At 41.1% G+C, this 24,004-nt stretch overlaps 1 pseudogene across 1 annotated transcript in view; it reads left to right on the top strand.

Annotated features, from left to right (window-relative positions):
- Positions 1-22,293, top strand: part of LOC306665083 (Fc receptor-like protein 4) — a 32,302-nt pseudogene extending 10,009 nt beyond the window's left edge. The window contains exons 5-13 of the transcript in view: positions 255-539; positions 1,802-2,087; positions 7,261-7,376; positions 7,801-7,924; positions 9,626-9,707; positions 9,950-10,006; positions 19,551-19,582; positions 19,672-19,784; positions 21,915-22,293. The product of the transcript in view is annotated as an Fc receptor-like protein 4 (transcript). The remainder of the gene's footprint in view (positions 1-254; positions 540-1,801; positions 2,088-7,260; positions 7,377-7,800; positions 7,925-9,625; positions 9,708-9,949; positions 10,007-19,550; positions 19,583-19,671; positions 19,785-21,914) is intronic.
- The last annotated feature ends 1,711 nt before the right edge of the window (positions 22,294-24,004 follow it).

Below are 24,004 nucleotides of genomic sequence, written 5' to 3'. Positions count from 1 at the left end.
TAATGTCAGGGTGGGCAAGTTGGGCATGTCAAGAGGGAATTTGTGTGGTATTGGAACTCCAAATACTGGAGAGGAGGCAGAAAAAATAAGAGTGATTGGACTTGAATAGACCTAGGAAAGAAAAATGTAAAAGACAGCTTGATACAATTATCTAGTTGTATGTCTGAAGTTTCCTGGGACTTAGAACCCAAGCCTATTTCTCCCCAAGTGTTAAATACTCTCGTGCTCCTACTTGATTCACCTTTTCTCTCTAGAATTATTTCCACGTCCAAAGCTGAAAGTCACAGCCTCTAAGCCTACAGAGGGAAACTCTGTAAACCTGAGCTGTGAAACACAGCTTCCTCCAGAGCGATCAGACACCCCGCTTCATTTCATCTTCTTCAGAGATGATAAAATCATCCTGTCAGATTGGAGCAATTTCTCAGAGCTCCAGATCTCCACCATCTGGAGAGAAAACTCGGGATCGTACAGTTGTGGTGCTAAAACAGTGACAAGCAGCATCCAGAAATTCAGCTTTCCCCGGAAGATCCTGGTACAGAGTGAGTAGCACAGCTGGGGGCTGGGTAGAACTGGGGCGTCTCCCCACTCTCTGGGCTCCTTCTGGACCTGTGGAGATAGAGACTATGGGAAAGAGAGTGGTTTTATCATTCTGATAGGGGCAGCAGGCTTAGATTAAGAAGTGAGGAACTGTAATAATAATAGGGAATTTCATTTCCACCTTTATTTCCCTAACAACTCAGTCTTCCTTTCAAACTCTTTTCATGTGGTGTGATACAGCTGATTGGTGGAGTTAGATTCAAGAACTGGGGTTTGGAAAAAAAAAGAAAGAAAACAAGGTTCTCTGTTATTGAGTTGGCAGATCTAGCCTGCCAGAACTTGGGGCAAACTATTTAGAAGACAATTATCCACCTCTTCCTAGCCAATAGTAAAAACAATGTACTGCCTGTGATGTATGCAGCAGAGGAGCTTATACATATAAAGATAAATACACTAAATACCATTTTGTCTATGTTACAAGTAATTGGAATTGGACTTGTATTTCTGTAGAAGAATTAGCATGTGTAAGCCAGGATGAAAAGAGGGTCAGGATTTTGTTGTTGTTGTTGTTCTTTTGTTTGTTTCTAAGGCAGGGTCTTGCTAATTTTCCCAGGCTGGCCTTGAACTTGCAATCCTCCTACTCAGCCTCTTGAGTTGCTGGGATTACAGGCATGTGCCACTGTGCTTGGTAATGAAAGAGCCAGTTTTATTAAACATTATAAGAAAAATGACTTACATTCTCAAAGAAATTTTCTTCTTAAGGGCCCCAAAACTTCTTCGTATGTTCTTTAAATTGTGGCCTATTTTTTCCTGATATTAAATAAAAATTGTCCATCAACCTAAACATATATATATGTCAAAATTATATACATATGTATATCATTATACAATTATATATATGTATATCATCTTGTCTTAGGTACCAAAGCAGGACTTCTGGAAACAGGTGTGGTCCAGCTTAGGGCCAAACAACCACTATTGCTATTACCTATATCTCAAAAATATTCAGACCATCAGCTAGGTCAGACAAAACTCAAATGCTTCTCCAGGAATGGTCTCTTTTTCTCTCCTGGGACATTGTGTATTAGGACAGAAAAGTTAGCACATTTAGTGACATTTTAGATTCAAAATCCACAGTCCATTGATCACAACACTATTATCTGCTAAGAAGTACACCTTAAAGTCACATGAAAAGTGACTCTGTCTAACACCCAATCCTGCCTTCCCCATACCTAGCCCTCAGTTTCTGCTCCTGTTCACGCAGGGGTCCCTGTGTCTCAGGTCTCCTTGGAGACCCAGCCCCAGGGGGCCAGGCGGTTGAGGGGGAGATGTGGTCCTTGTCTGCTCCGTGGCTGAAGGCACAGGGGTCACCACATTCTCCTGGCACAGAGAAGACACAAAGGAGAGTCTGGGGAGGAAAACTCAGCGTTCCCAGAGAGCAGAGCTGGAGATCCCTGTTGTCAGGGGAAGCCATGGCGGGGGCTTCTACTGTACAGCCGACAACAGCTACGGCCCCATCCAGAGCCAGGTGGTGAACATCATTGTGACAGGTAAGTTTCAATCACCACTGACCTTATTTATTCTCAGCACACTTCCTCAAACTAGGAGTGGGCATAGCCAACATTAGCTTTGTGACTCTCTTTATCTGACTACTTTCTCCATCCTCCCCTGTGATAGACAATTTCTTCCATTAGAATGTTAACAAACCAAGCAGTTCAGTGTAAAGTATTACAGTGAGGTAATGCTGGCCAGGAGCCATTTTGCCTCTTGGAGGTGATTTTGTATGTCTGTTCTCTGATCCACTATGTGCTCATTTCAAAGAGTAGCCTTATCTCATTAGCAGCATTGTAGGGTGGGCACAGCTCTGTTGCCTAAGTGTCACCTGTACTTCTTTCAGTAAATGATTCATTGCACATCTGATCAGTGTCCTCGAGGTGGACAGAACCAAAGGCATAAGGCAGTCCTTTGCTTCGTCCTGTAGGCCTAAGGGATTCTCAGCTACACAATTATATGCAGGAAACTTAAGTACAGTGAGCAGACACAGAGCCCAGCTTTGTCCCCTGAGCAGACAAACCTTGCTTTGGAATCCTATAGTTCTGGTTCACACCCTCCTGTGTACCCAAGAAGCCACAGTGGATCAAGCCATCCTCTCAGTCAACATCTTGGCACTAAGGAACTGGTTTCCACTGAGCTTCAGTTCCTTCCCTACCTCGAGTTCAGTACCTCCTTAGGCATTCAATAAATCTTCCAGGGAGGAGCTACTGGAAACTAGATTTCCTTGTTTTCCTTTGCAGCAAAACTCCTCAGAAGAGTTATCTCTACTCTCTCCCTTCACTTCTTCCATTTCTCTCAAACCCTCCCCTCTCAGACTTGCCCTACTCTACTTAAGTTACTCTGGTAACGTCACTAATGACCTCCATGGTGCTGAGGCAGGGCAATGCTCGGCCTCCACTTTACTTGATCTTCCTCCAGCTCTTGACTCAATGGATCCCACCTTCTTGAAATACTGTCCTTAACTTCTGGGGCACAACTCTTTCCTTTTCATCAGACACATTTTTTTAGGTTTCTTTTCAGAGCCTCATCACATTTCCAACTTGTATATTCTGGAAACTCCTAGGCTCTGTCCTCAGACTCTCTGTGCCAAGCCTTCCATCATCTCACCCAGTGTCATGGCTTTAAATGCACTTATGACTTCCAGGTACTAAGGACTCCCAAACTCAGCCTACAGCTAGACCTTTCATCGAAACTCAAGACCCATACACCCAAGTACTTAAACCAAGCACATCACAATTCCAATTAGCCTCTCAAATTTAACTCAAAAAACAAACAAAAAAATTAACTCTGAAACCAAACTCTTGATTTTCACCCGAAACAACATCAGAGGAAACACTTACGTCAGATCACATTACTCTTCTGTTTAAAATCCTCCTCTGGCTTCCCATCTCTTTCAGAATGAGAACCAACATTCTCAAACACACCAGGCCCTGCAGAGCTAACCTTCCTGTCACTTTGACTGCATCTCCCAACTCTCTCCCATCTCCTTCACTCTGGCCACCCTGACCCTCTGTTTCTTCCTTAAATTTCCCAGGAACACTCTCCCCTCAGGCCATTCGCATTGCTCTTCTTTGATATCCAGGGCTCTACCCTACTCTTCTCAACGAGTCCCTCCCCAACCATGCTTTACAACATGGCAGCCCTTCACCTCAGCAGTCCCTTCCCCAGTCCTGCTTGAGTCACCCTCCACAACACTCATCACAACTATCATGCCATGCGCACCCTTGTTCCTTGGTTGTCTTCTTCACTCCTCTTATGTTAGCCTCCTGACAGTGGGTTCGTGTTCTGACCACTATTGTATCCCACATGCCTGGAACAGTGCTTGGCTCAACTCAGTCATTCAATAAATACTTGTGGAATGAATGAATTTTTCATATATCATCTCTGTTTATTGTAGTAAGAGTCTTAGAAAACAAAAACCTTATTATCTACATTCTACAAAAAGGGAAAGTGAAGCTTAGAGAGGTTTTGTTATGTGCATGTAGTCACAGAGTTTTACATGGCAGCCCAGATTTGAACCTCTGAGACAGACAGCAATGCCAAAGTTCTCCAAAAGCCATGCTGTCAAGTACCTACACTGTCAACCATGCTAAATAAGCAGGGAACTGTACTATTTATATAAGCAGTCAGCTCTGGTAGACAGAGCCATGAACCTGAACAGCTTAGACTGTGGCTCTGGGAAAGGGTGACTATGCTAATAGCCCAGTTGCTGCTCAATTTTCTCTTCAACTCCCTTGAGGCAAGTCCTGTGATCAAGTGGGGGCCCTCTCAGGTCAGGGGACTGATGTTCTCCCAGAACTAGGTGCCACAGAAGGAGTTGCATCTCGGTCTTAGAACAACTTCAGGACCTGAAACATTGGGTGTAATTCCTGGCAGAAAAGGACTAAGACTGAGTGGATGGCATTTCAAGAATCAGTTTCGGGGAAGAGAAGAGGGGTTAGGAAAGCCAAAAGCCACCAGAGCATACCTAAAGACTCCCGAAATCCAGAGTGACTCTGAAGGTAGGAGGTGTTGCTTCTCCAGAAAGTCTCCTGTACTGACAAGTTTACCCAGGGAGCTGAGGTAATAATCCTGGAGGAGAGCAGTAGTAAATCTATTGGTGATTGACACTCAAGTGTAAAATTACTCTCCTTGCTTTGGGGAGGGTTAAGGTAATGGAATGGATTAGGCTTCTCTGATCCAGGGAGTGAGCCAGTTACTTCACACATGTAATTTCATTTTCCTCTCACAGCCTCCCTGCAGTTCTGGGCTTGACAGTTTTTTCATATACTAGGGAAACATCATCTCAGAGAGTTAGACAGATGGCAAGAATGCAGTTGATGTTTGATGAAGTGAGATTTCCTTCTAAATCTTTCACATTTATGGACTTAATGCAAAATCTCTCTGCTTAGAAATAGAATTTATAGCAGGAAAAAAATTCTGCAGTAGGCCTAAGATGGGTTGTCTGGGGCAGCTCAGGTCACCATAATAAAATTCCACACTGAGACCAGGGTTGTAGCTCAGTGGTAGAGCAATTGTCTAACATGCTTGAGGCCCTGGGTTCAGTTCCTAGCACTACAAGGGGAAAAACACCTCATCATTTAAAACAATTCCATAGACTTACTGGCTTAAACAACAGAAATTTATTTTCTCAATGATTTATTGGCTGGAAGTTTGAAATCAGGGCATCAATAGGGTTGGGTTCTGTGAGGGTTCTATTTCTGATTTGCAAATGGCTGCCTTCTTGCTGTATCCTCACATGGCAAAGAGAAAGACAAAGACAAGAGCAAGCTTTCTAATGTCTCTTCTTAGAAAGGTATTAATTCATCATGAGGCTCCCCACCCTCATGGCTTCATTTGAAGTTAATTACCCCAAAGGCCAGTGTTCAAATACCACCACCTTGGGGTTAGAGCTTCAACATATGAATTTTGAGGGGACTTACTGCAAGGGTTGAGGTTGACTGCTATGGTGCTATATGGAAGCAGGCTTAACCTGTGGGGTTAAGAGCTAATACTTAGGTAGATAGAACACTTACATTGTAGGCACTGTTTGTTCAAAGTGTGGAACACATATTAGCTCACTTAATCTACCAACAATAGTGCATAGATGCTATGGTCCCTGTTTTAGTCAGCTTTTTCGCTGTTGTGACTTAAGACTCAACCAGAAGAATAGTACAGGAAAATTTTATTTGAGAGCTCATGGTTTCAGAGGTCTTAGTCCATAGAAGGCCAGCTCCTTCCTTGGGGCTGGAGGTGAGGCTGAATATCATGGCCGAAGAGTGTGGCGGAGGGAAGCAGCTCACATCATCAGGAAGCAGAGAGAGTCCACTCATCATATACAAATATACACCCAAAGCCATGCCCCAATCCCTCCTCCTCCAGCCATACCCTACCACTTCATTTACCACTCAGTCAATCCCTATAGGGAATTAAATCACTGACTGAGTTAACGTTCTTACAACCCAATCATTTTTCCTCTGAACCTTCTTGCATTGTCTCACAGTGAGCTTTGCGGGGACATCTCACATCCAAATCATAACAGTCCCCATTTTACAAATGAGAAAACTGAAGTACAGGAAGATTAAATTATTTTCCCTAGCCTCACAGCTAGTAAGTGGAAAAGGTGAAATCCTAACTCCATGATCTGGTTTTAGAATCCTGGGCCTTTCTAAGACAAATTTCAATTCCTTCCTCAAGAGTACCATTTCTTCTAGGTTGTTGGGTTATCAGAAAGGAGGGATAATTTGCTTTCTACCCATTAAACCTGAAATCCCAGGCCTGATTCTGATTTTGCTCAGGTAGATGCCCTAATAGGCAATGGGGAAAGATTCAATACGGGACACAGTGGCCAGTCGGCTCTGCCCCCGGATTTCTTTCTCCTACTCTCCAACCATCTGGTTCAACTGTTGTGATAAGGATGCTGCCCCTGAACACTTCTTATAGATGAAACCACTCTTAGATCAAAGGGCAGTTTGTTATTTTCAGGATGGGAAAAATAGAGACAGAAATTTCTCCTGCTGGCCAATGGCCATTTTGTTTCAAGAATCGTAGCTCAAATAATTGGAAATTACTGTTAGCATTTTTATTGTTCTAACATTAGGGTGTTCTCTGTTTAAATCTGAGACACTTATCATGTCTGAATTTGGCTTACCTGGGGACCTAGGATCTGTGTAAAAAGCACCACTGCTACCCCACACTTTGTCTTTCCATCCTGCTTTTGCTTTCTAGCCCTTATAAAATTGTTTCTTGTCTGTCTCCCCTCAGTAGATCATAAACTCCAAGAAGACAGGGTCTTTGCGATCATATTCTGCTGTATGTTCAAGGTTTAGATCTGTGCCTGGCACCTGCTGGGCATGTTTGTTAGGTGATGGAAGAACTGAATGAAATCTCTCTTGCTGTAGATGACAAGTTAGGCAAAAGAGCCATATGGAAAATCAGAAACACAACAACTAACTTGTTGTATGTATATTTCCCATATTTTCTGTGTCACTCCATCCTGGGCCACACGCGGTGAGTTCTTCTGGCCTTACCTTGGCCCATAATTTCTTTTCTACCGTTCCCCCCCCCCATAATTTCTTGTGCCTCTTCCCCTCCCAGCCAAGTTAAGGAAAGTTCCAGGATTGGAATGCATGGCCATTCCAAGCCCTGAGCCTCTCCTTGCTGGGCTCACATGGGCTTCTTTTCCCTTAGTGACTGCCCACAACAGGAATGCCCTCATCGCTGGAGGAGCCACTGGGGGACTGCCTCAGCATTCTTCTCCTGCTTGGGACCCTGCTGTTTTTCTACCTGGCACTGGAGGAGATCAGGTTTGTGTTCTTCTCTGGTCTTTGCTAGGGTTCCTTCCTGTCCCTGCCTCAGACACCTCAGCTTTGGTCGCCTAACTACCAAGCTCACTCCCAAGGTCTCCTCTAGGGCAGTTCCCCAAACAGATCAGTGCGTGACAGCTGCTTAGACCTAGTCTATTCTACTAAGTCTCAAGTGGAAGGAAGGACAAAGAGAATCTTTAATGAATAAAGTTTCAAAACTGTCCTTAACAGTTTTTGAGGGCAGTTTCTTTGGTTCATACAGATAGTCCAACTAGATCATTCAGACTGACCCAATCTACTATAAATGGATATTCGAACTAAACTGATGAGCTATGAAGAAATGACAGAAAATAGAAGCTGGCAGGTTTCTACTCCGAGGCTTCCTTGGCCATCTTGGCTTGAACGCTGCCATTTTGTGCTCCAGTGACCTTGCTCTCCACTGGTCCGCCTCCCCTACGTGGGAGAAGGCCTCCCCCACGTGGAGAAGGCCTCCCCCAGGCACTTCTACCATGTGCTTCCAAAGCCCTCTGGCTCAAGGACCAGGTCAAGTAAGTTTTAGATGGCAGAAACATGGGATAAAAGACAGGTACAGAGCTGGGCACAATGGCTCGTGCCTGTAATCCCAGAGACTCGGGAGGCATCACAAGTTCAAAGTCAGCCTCAGGGATTTAGCAAATTCCTAGCACTTAGTGAGACCCTGTCTCAAAATAAAAAAAATAAAAAGAGCTGGGGAGTAGCTCAGTGTGTAAAGCCTCCTGGGTTCAATCCACAGTACAAAAAAAAAAAAAAAAGACAAGAGAAACATTTTTGGGGTCTAGAAAATTACCCACATCCTACAAACTCTTTCTCTTAATTCAAATTCAATTTTGCTGTCCAGATCCTTGGGAGAACTTCCACATACCATGTTTTGAGCTGGATGTGGGGAGCTTTGGACCTCTGACAAGTGTTAACATGCTTGAGTCAGAGCCTCAGTTTCCTCTGGACATAGCCACTGGTGTTGCTTGAAGTCTACTCACAGTCACTATTTTACAAGAGTGATGATTTGTTTATATTTAATATTTCTTGAGCTGTACTAACACAACCTTGAATCTACTAAAGTCTCATATGATTGCATATGTAAACCCAGGAATTGTGTAGCCACTGGCCCCAGTAAGTTATATGCTTTGTTCCATCCCTTTTCACAATATGTTAATAAGAATCAGGGACTCAGCCAGTGTTTGAATGGTGTCTCTTTCTGGAGGACCTCTCTTTAGGGACTCATGTATGTAAAGTCTGAGAAAGAGCTCCCTCTGCTGAAGTGAGGTGCCTTTGCTTTATTTTGCAGGACGATGGTTTCTGGACAGCTGAAGCCAGGGTGAGCCTTAACTTCTGCAAGTGCCTTTTTTGCGTCCCAAATACACAATATGCAAAAACCATGGGTTGAAAAATTAGGTTCAAGTTATGTTTCTTGGAACTCTGTGGCTAAATTCTTCATTTTATATTCCTTGACTCAGTCAAAAATGTGCTTCCTAAAGCTATTCTGTCAGTTAAAAATTACAAGTATAGCAAAAAAATAGCTTTGCATATGTTCGGATTGATTTCTTATTTGAAATTAATGCACTCATCTTAAAGGATGATACCAAAGATTATATATTTTCTTAGGTTGGCACAAAATATTTCCTGTACAAATAGCTCTAGAGTTAGTGTATTATTAAATATGTGTACGATAGTTAGATTCTAGATTTTCTACAAATGTTCTAGATTTTCCATCGAGACTTATATTTTTAATACTCTATTTTCTCCCAGATATGCAAAATATATTACTTAGACTTTGTGTTCTTAACTTCAGTTTGGAAAATATGATCCTCTTCTATGTCAGTATTTCAGTCTATAGGTTATTCCCAGGAACTGAGCTTGGATCATATCTAATTCCTTCTTGAATTTCCCAGACATAACAATGTGAAGACATTTAGTTACTACTTCCTGATGAGAAGGCCAGTTTTTATCCATTCTGTCTATGAGACAATTATTGTTAGTATGATGTCAAAGACTTTGATCTTGTCCAGGGTAGACTTCCCTTACCAAAGCTCTCTGGTTTCTTTCAAAAGAACAATCCAGCTTAATATAGACATGTGGAAGCTTCAATTAAAGCTTCAGCTATTGACTGCTAACTTCTCTCCAACCCAATTTTTCCACAACCTCCACCTAAACGTCTCACCCTCAAGCATGTTGGAATGCTCCAAGGATTCTCATGTGTTTTTGTCTCATAGGAGCCCTCCCACCCCGGACATGGGAGAGCCTTTCCTTCCATCTCCTCTGCCCAGATGGAACCACAGATCTCCTGTGACAATGGTGAGGTTTCCCCTTATAAGAAACTGCTCCTGGACTCTGCCAGGGAAAGAGAAATTGCTCTGAGCCCCTGGAAATGTCACTCATCTCCCTACAGTACTCTGGAGTCAGATATGCCCAATGAATAATCACTTCATTGTGTGACCAAGGAGAGTGGAGGGGATGCTTGGGAAGAGGCATCTGCAGAAACATAACAGACAGAGACAGGCTAGCAAAGTTGTCTTTTCTTTCTAGTGCACCCCAAGAAGGAGACTTGGTATATGCTGAGATTCAGACTATTCCGCAGGGAGAAGAAGGAGAAGGTATGTTTTGGGGAAAAGATTATGGCTGCAAAATGTACTAATTCATTCAGCAAATATTTATCTCTCATGTGCTAGGTGCTATTATAAGTGTGGAGAGTTGATCAGCAAACAAGGTGGACACAGATCCCTACACTGTGTTGCTTAGATTCTAAAGAGAGAAGATAGATATGACAATACATTCTGTATCTTTGCTGATGATCAGAACAAAAATTAAGTATCCTTCTGATAAATATTATGATCTCAATGGTTTGTGTACTAAGGTTGCCTTTAGGTCTGAATGAATGAATATTTGCAACATACCTACTACTATGGTAGGCATTGCACTGAGAACATTTATATATAAAACATCAAATACAAATTTACAATGGAGATATGTCCTGATGCACTTATTGTAAATGGAGAATATTTTAAGTTGAAAGCATATTTAATTCTGCCCTATCAAACATCAAGCTTAGCAGTCATTCTATGGTGTACCCATTGTTTACTCTCCTGCTTTCATGACTGAATAGGGGCTGTGGCTTCCTGTCACTGTCTAGCATCACAAGATCATCTCATGGGGGATATAACTAGTTCAGTGGTAGAGCACTTGCCTAGCATGCATGAGGCCCTGGGTTCAATCCCCATTATTGACAAAGGAGTATCATACCACATATCACTAGCCCAGGAAAAGGACAAAATTTTAAATCTGATGTATGGTTTCTTCTGTGATTTTTGCATCATTGTAAGGTCAAATGATTTTAAGTAGGAGTCAGTGTCTGTCCCTCTACCCAGGCCCTGGTCTCCACAGATGATGATAGATAGAAGATAGTTTTTTACTGGATGCTGAAAAATGGGAATTTTACATTAATTATTCCTTAATTACTGTTGAATTTGGGATTTTGTTCTGGACCAAGTTAAGTTACTTGGTGTGATTGGATCCTTTTAAGGCTTGCTTTTAAGCTTTATTATGGCGGATGCCAAACAACCTTATAGAAGGTTAATCTATCCCTAATACTAAAACAACATTTCTGAGGATTCTGCCACGGTTGCTCCATGTATCACAAGATCTACACTAGCATCTGGTATTATTTTGCCTGTTCCTTTTTAACTATTTTTACCCCACCCAAGATAGTTTCCTTGCTCATATGCACTATTAATATTCAGTCAAAGACTTGAGGCTACATACCTGTCTGGAGATCTCTGGAGCTTTCAATCTGCATTGCTGCTCTCTGATACTCTGTCCTGTAAATTCTAGCTACAGAGTTGTTAAGGACTATTAGTCTCTGCCACTTGAAGTCAGAGCCAGTCTGTTAGGGCTCTCCAACCTGTGGTACAGAGTAGAAACTGCCTCCAAGTGGCAAGACCAGGCAACTGCAGGACTCAGCTGTCCACTTGCTTTCTGTTATGTCTCCCAGTCCTGTACTGCCCATTATCAAATGCCTGAAAACCATTGCATTATCTGGTTTTTGTTTCTTTTTTTCTGATGGTTTAAAATGGAAAAATAAACATAGTCTTGTTAGTCCCTTTTGGCCAAAATGAACAGTCCTACTTCATTTTCTCGAATCTTATTCAGATCCCATTTCAAGACCCTCTAATGAGTGGAGATCTGCTGTTAGGAAGACATGACTGTGGCCTGTTGCAAACCTACAGTCCACTGTGGCTTTCTCAGGTAGAAGTTTTTTATTTTTTCCAAATAAGGGAAATCACTTCACAGTTTCTAAGAGGAATCTCTGAAGGCTCCTTCACCAGACTGGAGGCTTATAAAATATCAAAACCCCTTTCCCTAAACACACACACACACACACACACACACACACACACACACACACACACTAACACTCCCGATAAAATTTCTGGGTAGAAACTCATTGCACAGAAACTGATCTCTCCTTCTGAAGAAATCTGTTCAACAAATTGTTTTCTCTCCATACTTCCTTGATTTGATTAACACAGGCTCTTAGAGTCAAAGAAACAAACAATATTTTTTATAAATCTAAATATGGCATCTCACCTGGGAATTTAAAATCTCAATTATCTTTATGCCGAGTGGGAATTTCATTTGTAACCTAATGTTTTTTTTTTTTTTTTTGAGTTGACTTTTTTTTAATTAAAAATCATAAATTTACATAGGGTAATGTTGCTTGATTCATTCTGTTATTTTTTTCCCTCCCCCCCCCCCCCCCCCACCCCTCTTTTTCCCTCTATACAGTCCTTCCTTCCTCCATTCTTACCACCCTCCTTATCCCTAACCCTAGACCTAACCCTAACCCTAACGCTAGCCCCTCCTACCCCCATTATATGTCCTCATCCGCTTATCAGCGACATCATTCGCCCTTTAGTTTTTTGAGATCGGCTTATCTCACTTAGCATGATATTCTCCAATTTCATCCATTTGCCTGCAAATGCCATAATTTTATCATTCTTCATGGCAGAGTAATATTCCATTGTATATATATGCCACAGTTTCTTTATCCATTCATCAACTGAAGGACATCTAGGTTGGTTCCACAATCTGGCTATGGTGAATTGAGCAGCTATGAACATTGATGTGGCTGTATCTCTGTAGTATGCTGATTTTAAGTCCTTTGGGTATAGGCCAAGGAGTGGGATAGCTGGGTCAAATGGTGGTTCCATTGCAAGCTTTCTGAGGAATCTCCATACTGCTTTCCAGAGTGGCTGCACTAATTTGCAACCCCACCAGCAATGTATGAGTGTACCTTTTTCCCCACATCCTCGCCAACACCTATTGCTACTTCTGTTCTTGATAATCGCCATTCTAATTGGGGTGAGATGAAATATTAGGGTAGTTTTGATTTGCATTTCTCTTATTACTAGAGATGTTGAACATTTTTTCATATATCTGTTGATTGCTTGTACACCATCTTCTGTGAAGTGTCTGTTCATTTCCTTAGCCCATTTGTTGATTGGATTATTTGTATTCTTGGTGTAGAGTTTTTTGAGTTCTTTATAGATTCTGGAAATTAGCACTCTATCTGAAGTATGAGTGGCAAAGATATTCTCCCACTCTGTAGGCTCTCTCTTCACATTACTGATAGTTTCCTTTGCTGAGAGAAAGTTTTTTAGTTTGAATCTATCCCAGTTATTGATTCTTGTTTTTATTTCTTGTGCTATGGGAGTCCTGTTAAGGAAGTCTGATCCTAGACCAACAAGGTGAAGATTTGGACCTACTTTTTCTTCTATAATCTGCAGGGTCTCTGGTCTGATTCCAAGGTCCTTGATCCATTTTGAGTTGAGGTTTGTGCAGGGTGAGAAATAGGGGTTTAATTTCATTCTGTTGCATATGGTTTTCCAGTTTTCCCAGCACCATTTGTTGAAGAGGCTATCTTTTCTCCATTGCATATTTTTGGCACCTTTGTCTAGTATGAGAAAATTGTATTTATTTGGGTTTGTGTCCATGTCCTCTATTCTGTACCATTGATCTACCTGTCTATTTTGGTACCAATACCATGCCGTTTTTGCTACTATTGCTTTGTAATAGAGTTGAAGATCTGGTATTGCGATACCCCCTGCTTCGCTCTTTCTACTGAGGATTGCTTTAGCTATTCTGGGTTTCTTATTCTTCCAGATGAATTTCATAATTGCTTGCTCTATTTCTGTAAGGTACATCATTGGGATTTTTAATTGGAATTGCATTGAATTTGTATAGCACTTTTGGTAGTATGGCCATTTTGACAATATTAATTCTGCCTATCCAAGAACATGGGAGATCTTTCCATCTTCTAAGGTGTTCTTTAATTTCTCTCTTTAGTGTTCTGTAGTTCTCATTGTAGAGGTCCTTCACCTCTTTTGTGAGATTGATTCCCAAGTATTTTATTTTTTTCGAGGCTATTGGGAATGGGGTAGTTTTCCTAATTTCTCTTTCTGAAGATTCATCACTTATGTATAAAAATGCGTTGGATTTATGGGCATTGATCTTGTAACCTGCTACTTTACTGAATTCACTTATGAGTTCTAAGAGTTTTCTGGTGGAATTTCCAGGTTCCTCTAAATATATAATCATGTCATCAGCGAACAGGGATAGTTTGAGTTCTTCTTTTCCAATTCGTATCCCTTTAATTTCTTTGGTTTGTCTAATTGCTCTGGCCAGAGTCTCAAGAACGATGTTGAATAGAAGTGGTGAAAGAGGGCATCCCTGCCTTGTCCAGTTTTTAGGGGGAATGCTTTCAGTTTTTCACCATTTAGAATGATATTAGCCATGGGCTTAGCATAAATGGCCTTTACAATGTTAAGGAATGTTCCCACTATCCCTATTTTTTCTAGTGTTTGAGCATGAAGGGGTGCTGTATTTTATCAAATGCTTTTTCTGCATCTATTGAAATAATCATGTGATTCTTGACTTTAAGTCTATTAATATGGTGAATTACGTTTATTGATTTCCTGATGTTGAACCAACCTTGCATCCCTGGATGAAGCCCACTTGATCATGGTGCACTATCTTTTAATATGTTTTTGTATGCGATTTGCTAAAATTTTGTTGAGAATTTTTGCGTCGATGTTCATTAAGGATATTGGTCTGAAATTTTCTTTCCTTGATGAGTGTCTGGTTTAGGTATCAGTGTGATATTGGCTTCATAGAATGAGTTTGGGAGGGTTCCCTCCTCTTCTATTTATGGAATACTTTGAGAAGTATTGGAATGAGCTCCTCTTTAAAGGTTTTGTAGAACTCAGCTGAGAACCCATCTGGTCCCGGACTTTCTTTGTTGGTAGGCTTTTGATGACTTCTTCTATTTCAGTACTTGAAATTGGTCTATTTAAATGTTTATGTCCTCCTCGTTCAGTTTAGGCAATTCATATGTCTCTAGAAACCTGTTGATGTCTTCGAAATTTTCTATTTTGTTGGAGTATAGATTTTCAAAATAGCTTCTAATTATGTTTTGTATTTCAATCCTGTCTGTTGTGATATTTCCTTGTTCATTCCGAATTTTAGTGATTTGGGTTTTCTCTCATCTTCTCTTTGTTAGTGTGGCTAAAGGTTTATCAATTTGTTTATTTTTTCGAAGAACCAACTATTTATTTTGTCAATTTTTTGTATTGTTTCTTTTGTTTCAATTTCATTGATTTCAGCTCTGAGTTTAACTATTTCCTGTTTTCTACTACTTTTGGTGCTGTTTTGTTCTTCTTTTTCTAGGGCTTTGAGCTGTAGTGTTAGGTTGTTTATTTGTTGAGTTTTACTTCTTTTATTAAATGCGCTCCATGAAATAAATTTCCCTCTAAGTACTGCTTTCATAGTGTCCCAGAGATTTTGATATGATGTTTCTTTGTTCTCATTTACCTCTAAGAATTTTTAAATTTCCTTCCTAATATCTTCTGTTATCCATTCATCATATAATAGCATATTGTTTAATCTCCAGATGTTGGAATAGTTTCTGTGTTTTACTCTTTCATTTATTTCTAACTTCAATCCATTATGATCTGATAGAATACATGGTAGTGTCTCTATCTTCTTGTATTTGCTAACATTAGCTTTGTGGCATAATATATGGTCTATTTTGGAGAAGGATCCATGTGCTGCTGAGAAGAAAGTGTATTCGCTCTTGGTTGGATGGTATATTCTATAAATGTCCGTTAAGTCTAAATTATTGATTGTGTTATTGAGATCTATGGTTTCTTTGTTCAATTTTTGTCTGGAAGATCTGTCCAGTGGTGAGAGAGGCGTGTTAAAATCACCTAGTATTATTGTGTTATGGTCTATTTGGTTTCTGAAATTGAGAAGGATTTGTTTGACATACATGGATGAGCCACTGTTTGGGGCATAGATGTTTATGATTGTTATATCTTGCTGATTTATGCTTCCCTTAAGCAGTATGAAATGACCTTCTTTATCCCTTCTGACTAACTTTGGCTTAAAGTCCACATTATCGGAAATGAGGATGGATACTCCAGCTTTTTTGCTGAGTCCATGCGCATGGTATGTTTTTCCCCATCCTTTCACCTTTAGTCTATGGGTATCTTTTTCTATGAGGTGAGTCTCTTGCAGGCAACATATTGTTGGATCTTTCTTTTTAATCCAATCTGCCAGTCAATGTCTTTTGATTGATGAGTTCAGGCCATTAACATTCAGGGTTATTATTGAGATATGATTTGTATTCCCAGTCATTTGACTCATTTTTGTTTCTTGACATGACCTGGTTTCTCCTTTATTTGGCTATTCCCTTAGGCCAGTTCCTCCCGTTGCTGATTTGCATTGTTGTTTTTCATCTCTTCCTCACGGAATATTCTGCTAAGTATGTTCTGTAATGCCAGCTTTCTTTTTGTAAATTCCTCCAGCTTTTGTTAATCATGGAAGGATCCTATTTCATCATCAAATCTGAAAGTAAGTTTTGCTGGGTATAAGATTCTTGGTTGGCATCCGTTTTCTTTCAGGGCTTTCAGGGTAAATGTTGTTCCTGGCCCTTCTAGCTTTTAGGGTCTGGACTGAAAAATCTGCTGATATTCTTATTGGTTTCCCCCTGAATGTAATTTGATTCTTTTCTCTCACGGCCTTTAAAATTCTGTCTTTATTTTGTATGTTAGGTATTTTCATAATAATGTGCCTTGGTGTGGGTCTGTTGCAATTTTGTATATTTGGAGTCCTATAAGCCTCTTGTACTTGGTTTTCCATTTCATTCTTCAGATTTGGGAAATTTCCTGATATTATTTCATTGAATAGATTGTTCATGCCTTTGGTTTGTTTCTCTAAGCCTTCCTCAATCCCAATAATTCTTAAATTTGTCCTTTTCATGATATCCCATAATTCTTGTAGATTCTGTTCATGATTTCTTACCATCTTTTCTGTTTGGTCAACTTTGTTTTCGAGATTAAATATTTTGTCTTCAATATCTGAGGTTCTGTCTTCCAGGTGTTCTATCCTATTGGTTATGCTTTCTATGGAGTTTTTAACTTGGTTTATTGTTTCCTTCATTTCAAGGATTTCTGTTTGGTTTTTTTTTTTTTTTTCAGTATCTCTAATTCTTTATTGAAATGATCTCTTGCTTCCCGTATTTGCTCTTTTAACTGTTGATTGGTACGATCATTTAATGCCTGCATTTCCTCTTTCATCTCCTGGTTTGCTTCCCTGATTGTTTTAATTATGTACGTTCTGAACTCTCTTTCTGACATTTCTTCTGCTGTGCTGTCATTGGGTTTTATTGATATAGTATCTAGGTTTGTTTGGGACATTTTCTTCCCTTGTTTTCTCATATTGGTCAGATGTCAGTGGGACTCTGTGATATTGCACATTTCCTCTATTGGCTTATAGTGTCCCTGTAGATTTCCAGTGTATCACCTCCCAGCCTTCAGTAGCCTGAAGTCTTGGAGTAACTTGATAATGCAGTGCTTCTGAAGAAAGCTCCCCCTAGCACGCTACTGGTTCCACGGAGAGAGACCTGGAGAGGTCTCTGGCTGCCCTGCCCTGATCCCAGAGGCTGCTTGCGGGTCGGAGATCTCCGTTGGCTTGGGGACTTGTTGCTGGCTCTGTGTAGAAAGGCTCTCACTGGGCGGTCTGCTCTGAGAAGCTAGCCTAGAAAGGCGCTTCCCTCTGGAGGGAGCCGGGCTGCTTGGGGAAGTCCCTGGATGCCCTGTCCTGGTCTCTGAAGCAACCTGCGGGTGGGCCGGAGCTCACCTCGCGCTGGCTCAGGGACTTGGAGCTGGTTCTGTGCAGAAAGGCTCTCACTGGGGGGCCTGCTTCGAGAAGCTGGAGAATCTGGCCCTGTGGGGGGAGCCCACCACCGCCGGAGTGCTCAGGGCTGCCTGGGGGAGACTCCAGCTGCCCTGCCCTACTCTAGTAAGCCGCCCGAATCCGGGCCTGCCGCCTGGGCCGAGCTTCACCCAGTGGGGGAGACTCACCCCGTGGTTCTATTTTAGTCTGAGTCTCTCGATGCCTCCCCTTCTTGAATCCTGGGTTCTGGAGCGACTGGAGATGCAGTCACCCTCTAGTCCACCATCTTGGATCACCCCGTGGAAAAAGCCTGCGGCCGGAGGTGGACAGGGCCGCCTGGAGAGGTCTCTGGCTGCCCTGCCCTGGTCCCAGAGGCTGCTTGCGGGTCGGAGGTCTCTGTTGGCTTGGGGACCTGTGGCTGGCTCTGTGTAGAAAGACTCTCACTGGGCGGTCTGCTCTGAGAAGCTAGCCTAGAAAGGCGCTTCCCACTGGAGGGAGCCAGGCTGCTTGGGGAAGTCCCTGGCTGCCCTGTTCTGGTCTCTGAAGCAACCTGCGGGCAGGCCAGAGCACGCCGCGTGCACTCGTAACCTAATGTTGAACCTGTTTTACAAATGAAGTACATAAGATTCAGAGAAGTTAAATACATTCCCAAGGTCACAAAGCCAGTAAAAGTCTTCTATCTTGGTTTAATATTTGCTGCTAGTACAACCTATTCCTGTGTTTGACCAATAATGTATCTATCACCTGATCAGATGCTTTGTCTGTCTCTTTGCTCCCTGAGCCACCCCATTAGTCATGACTCTCTGAAGAGTAGAATTAGAACTATCAGGTTGATTGAATGCATCTATCTTACAGAGTTACCTCAATTATCTTGCTGTTCTTCACTCTCTATCCTTAATATATTGTCCAAAACAGCATTTTCATTAATAGATTGGTTATATTTCAGGCACTTGATGTATTAGTGAACTGTAGAAAACCCTCTTCACTTGTGTCTCCAGGTTTTCATAAAGGCCCTGAAGTCATAAGCAAAGCTCTGTCCATTTAGGGGGGAAAGGGTGCACAATTGTTACCACTTCATTAACAATATCTGTCATCCCAAAAGGTGTATGGTGGGGCTGGGGAGATAGCTCAGCTGGTAGAGTGCTTGCCTTGCAAGCACAAGGCCCTGAGTTCGATCCCCAGTACCGCAAAAAAAAAAAAAAAAAAAAAAAAAAAAAAGGTGTATGGTAAGAACATGGTGAAATGGAAACTTCAGTTGCCTCAAGATACATCTCCTTTTCAGGTTCTATCTCTCCATAAGATTAGTATGTTAATCTAATGATTTTACCTTTTTCCCTGAGACTCTTAAATTCTAATATTCATGATCCATCAAAAATATATCTGCTAAACTTTTCTTTCTCTGTGACTCCACCTCTTAAAAAATCATGGCAATAAAATCAAGAGCTAGAACATGCTAATGTGAGAGTGTTCCTCGTTGGGCATATGGAGAGTTTAATGAGAACTCGCCAATCCATCAATGACAGTGAGGTGGATATACTTCAAGTTAAGAGTACTAAGAATTAAATTAAGAGAAAAATAATCTTTTGACATCTGGTAGAAGAAGAAGTGAAGTTTCTTCATGTGATATTGAGGGAGGGAGAACTTTACAGATCAATGAAGCTTGAGAAGAACTTGCAGAGGGCTTAGTTAAAAAAGGTAAAGTACCTAATGTTATGCATAACTAATATGACATGAACCAATAAAAAAAGAAAGAAAGAAAGAAAAAGAAATGGTAGAATAGAAAATCAAAAGATATGTTGGGGTGTAGAAAACATGGACAGGGCCCAGTGACCCCTAGATTCTGGAACTAAGTTGGCAGACTGGGTTCTAAGTGAATTCTTATGCCCATGGTTCCCTTTTCCTCCACAGCTAATACCCCCCGGATACATCAAGAGGACAAGGTGAGCCTCATATCCCTCTATCACTATCACCTCCAGCCTTTTGCCTCCTCTCCCTTTCCAGTTCTTCTTTTATCTTCTTTCCATTGCAGCATGCCTTAATTGTCTACTCTGAGGTGAAGACACAGCTGCCAGTTAACTCAGCTGAAAAGATCAGCTCTAAGGATGAAGATGTAGCAGAATATTATGAAAATGTCCTACTCAGGTGACTTCACCCTATCCAAAGCACCAGGCCCAGTGCAGTCCTCCAGGTCCTTGGAGCAACCAACAGACCCAGCTTTCCCACCCTTCTCACCGTATGCATGCACTCCCAAGAATTCTAATTTATTCACCCTGAAGCAGTGATGGAATAACCTCTGAAAGTCTTTGCTAAAATGACTGGTTCTTCTCCAGAGTTAGGAGAAGACTCTGTGCACCTATGCTGGGCCTGACCTTATGTGTTCCCCAGGATCTGATTTGGGGAAGAGGAATAAGGTGAGAGAAGGAATGCTTTTGAAAAACAGAAATATACATTTTAGTGAATTAGGACTTGCACAAAGATAGAAAAGACTGAGCAACCTGGGTCTCTTTAATGCCTTATGATTCTATCAGTGGAGAATCATCAACACCCTTTGGTGTATCTGTGAGCAGTTGTACAGGTGCTGCAGAGACCATGAATCACCCCTTCTCACCTGCCTATAGTTTGCACTGTCAGGATTCAGTTGAAGATCAAAAGATCCACATAAAATAGTTTATGGAGACAGGAATTTTTTTTAAAGATTTTAAAAACCTTACAAAATCTTCAGGAGAGCTGGAAAAGCAGGTTCTAGGCTGAATTATGTTACTATCACTTTGGACACAACATTTTAACATCAGAGAAAAATGTTATAATAGAAAATTAAAAAGCAACTTTTCAAACCTAAATTTGAATTTGAAATATCAGTATAAATTCATGATAAATTCTGCATTTTAAAAAAATATGTGCATTTCTAGGTTCATCCACTGGAAAGACTTAGACATAATTATCAATTAAATAGCAATACGCACCCTTACAAAGGTTATAGTCTCTGAACACCACTTCCTTCTCAAGTGAAAATAGGACTTCCTTTCTTGTAGGAGTTGTGTCTTTGAGTTATCAAATAGTTGACATGAGAATAATTCTTCCAATAAGTGAAAAAAACAATGAAAGGAATAGGAAATCACTGTTTTTCATGAATGTTTCATGCTACCCACTACTGGTTAACATAAAAAAGAAAAACAACAGCCAAACATTATGTGACTCCTAATAGAAAAATACAGTACAGTACTACCTACAAAGCACCCATGCCCCAAATATCAAAACTGAATCCCATCAAGTCTTTAGACCTAAGTACTAGTTTATCTAGTTTATAGGAAAAACATGAGACAAAGGAACAGATTAGAATAGCATCAGGGGATTGCAACCAGCAAAATGCAAACTGTGGGAAAACTTTATAGGACCCATGATCTGGCTTCTTCAACTAATAAATGGGAAGGAGGGAGGGAGAAAAAAAAGAGAGAAAGGGAGAAAATGAAAAAGTAAAGAAGAAAAGAGCAAAGCAAAGGAAAGAGAAAAGGGAGGAAGACATAAATTAAAGGGGACTTGAGACCTTTCAACCAGAAAGAATGAGCAGTCCTTGTTTAGAGCCTGATTCAATCAAATCCAGTGAAGAAAAAAAAATTATGAAATACTAGGAGAAAATTGTATGCTAATATTAAGAAGTTCTTGTATTTGGGATATAAGTAACAGTTATATATATATATATATATATATACATATATATATATGTAATTTTTTTTTTTTTTTTTTTGGTATCTGGAATCGAACTCAGGAACCCTTAAACACTGAGCCACATCCCCAACACTTTTTTGTATTTCATTTAGAAACAGGGTCTCACTGAGTTGCTTTGGGCCTTGCTAGGTTGCTGAGGCTGGCTTTGAACTCACAATTCTCCTGCCTCACACTCCTAAACTACTGGGATTATAGGCATGTGCTACCATGCCCGGCTTCATGGCTATATTCTTATAAAAACAAAAAAGGCACTCATTTTTAGAGCTTATATTGAAGTACTAAATGAAATTATTAGCATGAATTAAATACACTTTAAAGTAGTAAATTAAATGATAGATTTGACTGTAAGGAATCAATGGGGGAGAGTGGGTAGGAAGAGGAGAGGGATACAGAATTGGTCACGCATACATCATTTCTGAAGCTGGATGATGGGTACATTGTGGAAGCAAGTGAGGTTTATACTATTATTATTACTACTTATACTATTCTCTTCTTTTTGTATGTTTTCAATTTTCCACAATAAAAACTTAAAATCTCTGTGACCAGAATGCCACCTCATCTGTCACTCCCAGATTCAACCCTTGACTGAGATGACTCTCACTTCTGTTACAAGAATGGTTGTCTCCTTTCTTTGTCGCTTTCCTCCCCAAGTCCATTCTCAGCACTGTGATCATTGTGCTCCAAACTCTGCAGTGACTCCTCAATGACTGTCAGAGTCCATCAGTACCCCCATGGCCTCTCCAACCTCATCTCCTGCCATGCTCCCTCATGACATCACTGCAGACACTACCTTCCTTGCTACTTCCTTCACACATCAGGCAAATGTCCTCTGAGACCTTCGCCCTGGCGGCTCTATCTATCTGCCTAGGAAGATTCCCCCCAGATACTCACAAAGTCTTTGAGGTCTACCCTGAATCACATGTAAATTTAGAAACTATTTTGCCCATTGTAATGGTTGATTTGATTGTAAACTTGATTGGATTAAGAAATGCCATGATTAAGCGGTTTCTGGGTGTGTCCATGGGTGCCTGTCTAGGAATGATTGGTATGTGGGATAGTGAACTGAAGGGGAGACCCTCCCTAAACATGGGCAGCACCACCCAATTGGATGGAATAAAAGTTGGAAGAACAAGGAAGCAGATGCAGATGCAAGCTCGACTCTTCTTGATTGCTGCTTCCATCATCTGAGGATATTAGACTCTCCTCACTCTTCCAAAGCAGACTCTGCCAGCCATTCTCCAGGGAGTTTCCAGAAACCTTGGACTCAGAGTAGGGTAGTACTGTTGATTCTTCTTGTCCTGGGGCTTCCACCTCTTGGACTACGTAGCTACTGGTTCTTCCAGCTCTCTAGCCTGCAGATGGCCATTGTGAACTATCCAGCTTCTGGTCATAGAAGTCATTCTAATAAATCCCCTTTTTATAACCATACTTCCTGTTGATTCTGTTCCTTTAGAGAACCCTAATACACCCATCTTCACCACTTCCAATCTCCATTACCCTGCTTTACTTTTCTCTCCATAATGCTTATCACTTTCAGCTATAAAATTTGCTTATTTAGTATCCTTTTTGCATATCACCCCTCGAGAAAGTCACTTAAGAGCAACAACCTTTGTCTTTTTTTGTCTACTGACAGATCCTAATACCTAGAATTGTGCCTACTATATAATATATGGTATAATACATATTTTTGAATGAATGAATTATCTATTTTGATGAGGATCACTTTCCTTTCCGAGATAGAAGGGATCCAATGTAAACAATCTGCCACCACATGGAAAACTGCCCTCCAAGGATCTGGTGCTCTATGAAAGGCTCAGGTTTAGGCTCTGTCAGGTTGGGCCATTGGCAGTGGGCAGAGTAGCTTTGGCTAGCATATGCTTATGTAATTGTACCCAAATATAGCCTCCGCAACTTCCACAAATCCACCTGATACATGAGCCCTGGAATAACTGGAGTAACTGGAAAGGAAGGCTGGTTACCTAGGGCAGGTTACCATGTTCTCCTGAATGTTGAAATTCTTGCAGGAAGTCCACTGGTGAGTATTCATATCAGGCACAAGAATTCTCTTACTCTGCTTTGGTTCATTTGGAGAAGACTACCAATATGACTCTTTCCTAATTTTGCAATTTTGATCTTTCTAAACCCAACCACTTGGCTCTAATCACTAGTCACCACTCATAAACCAGAGTAAACCCCCAACTCTGGTAATCTCATCTTCTAGGCAAAGTGAAACCCTGGGACTAATCCCTCATCTCCACAGTCTCCAGGGACTCCCTGCTGCATGGGGCTACAGGGCTGCATAATGACCTCCACCTGATGCTGGCATATTTAAACCAAGGTAGATATTTTTCTATCTGTCAACTGGTCATGGGGAATTTACCACCAAGCCATAGTTGTGGGGTTAGAGAGCAGCAGAATATGAGTCAGTCATTGTTCATTCAATTCACTGTTGCTTTCAGGTTATGTCAGAGTCAGATCTGCCCACTGTGTCCACTTAGTGATGGAATGATCTTGAACATGTATGACTTTTTGGTTCTTGGATCAGGAACTTACAGTTCACAATGAGCAGGTCAGATCTCCGGTACATCATGGTAAAGTGTTCAATGACCACCAGGATGCAATTCTAACCAAGAGCT

The sequence above is a fragment of the Sciurus vulgaris genome (assembly GCF_902686455.1).
Source record: "Sciurus vulgaris genome assembly, chromosome: 1".
Lineage (NCBI taxonomy): Eukaryota > Metazoa > Chordata > Mammalia > Rodentia > Sciuridae > Sciurus > Sciurus vulgaris.
The sequence above is the reverse complement of the archived record's forward strand: the minus strand, read 5'-3'. Positions and strand labels throughout refer to the sequence as shown.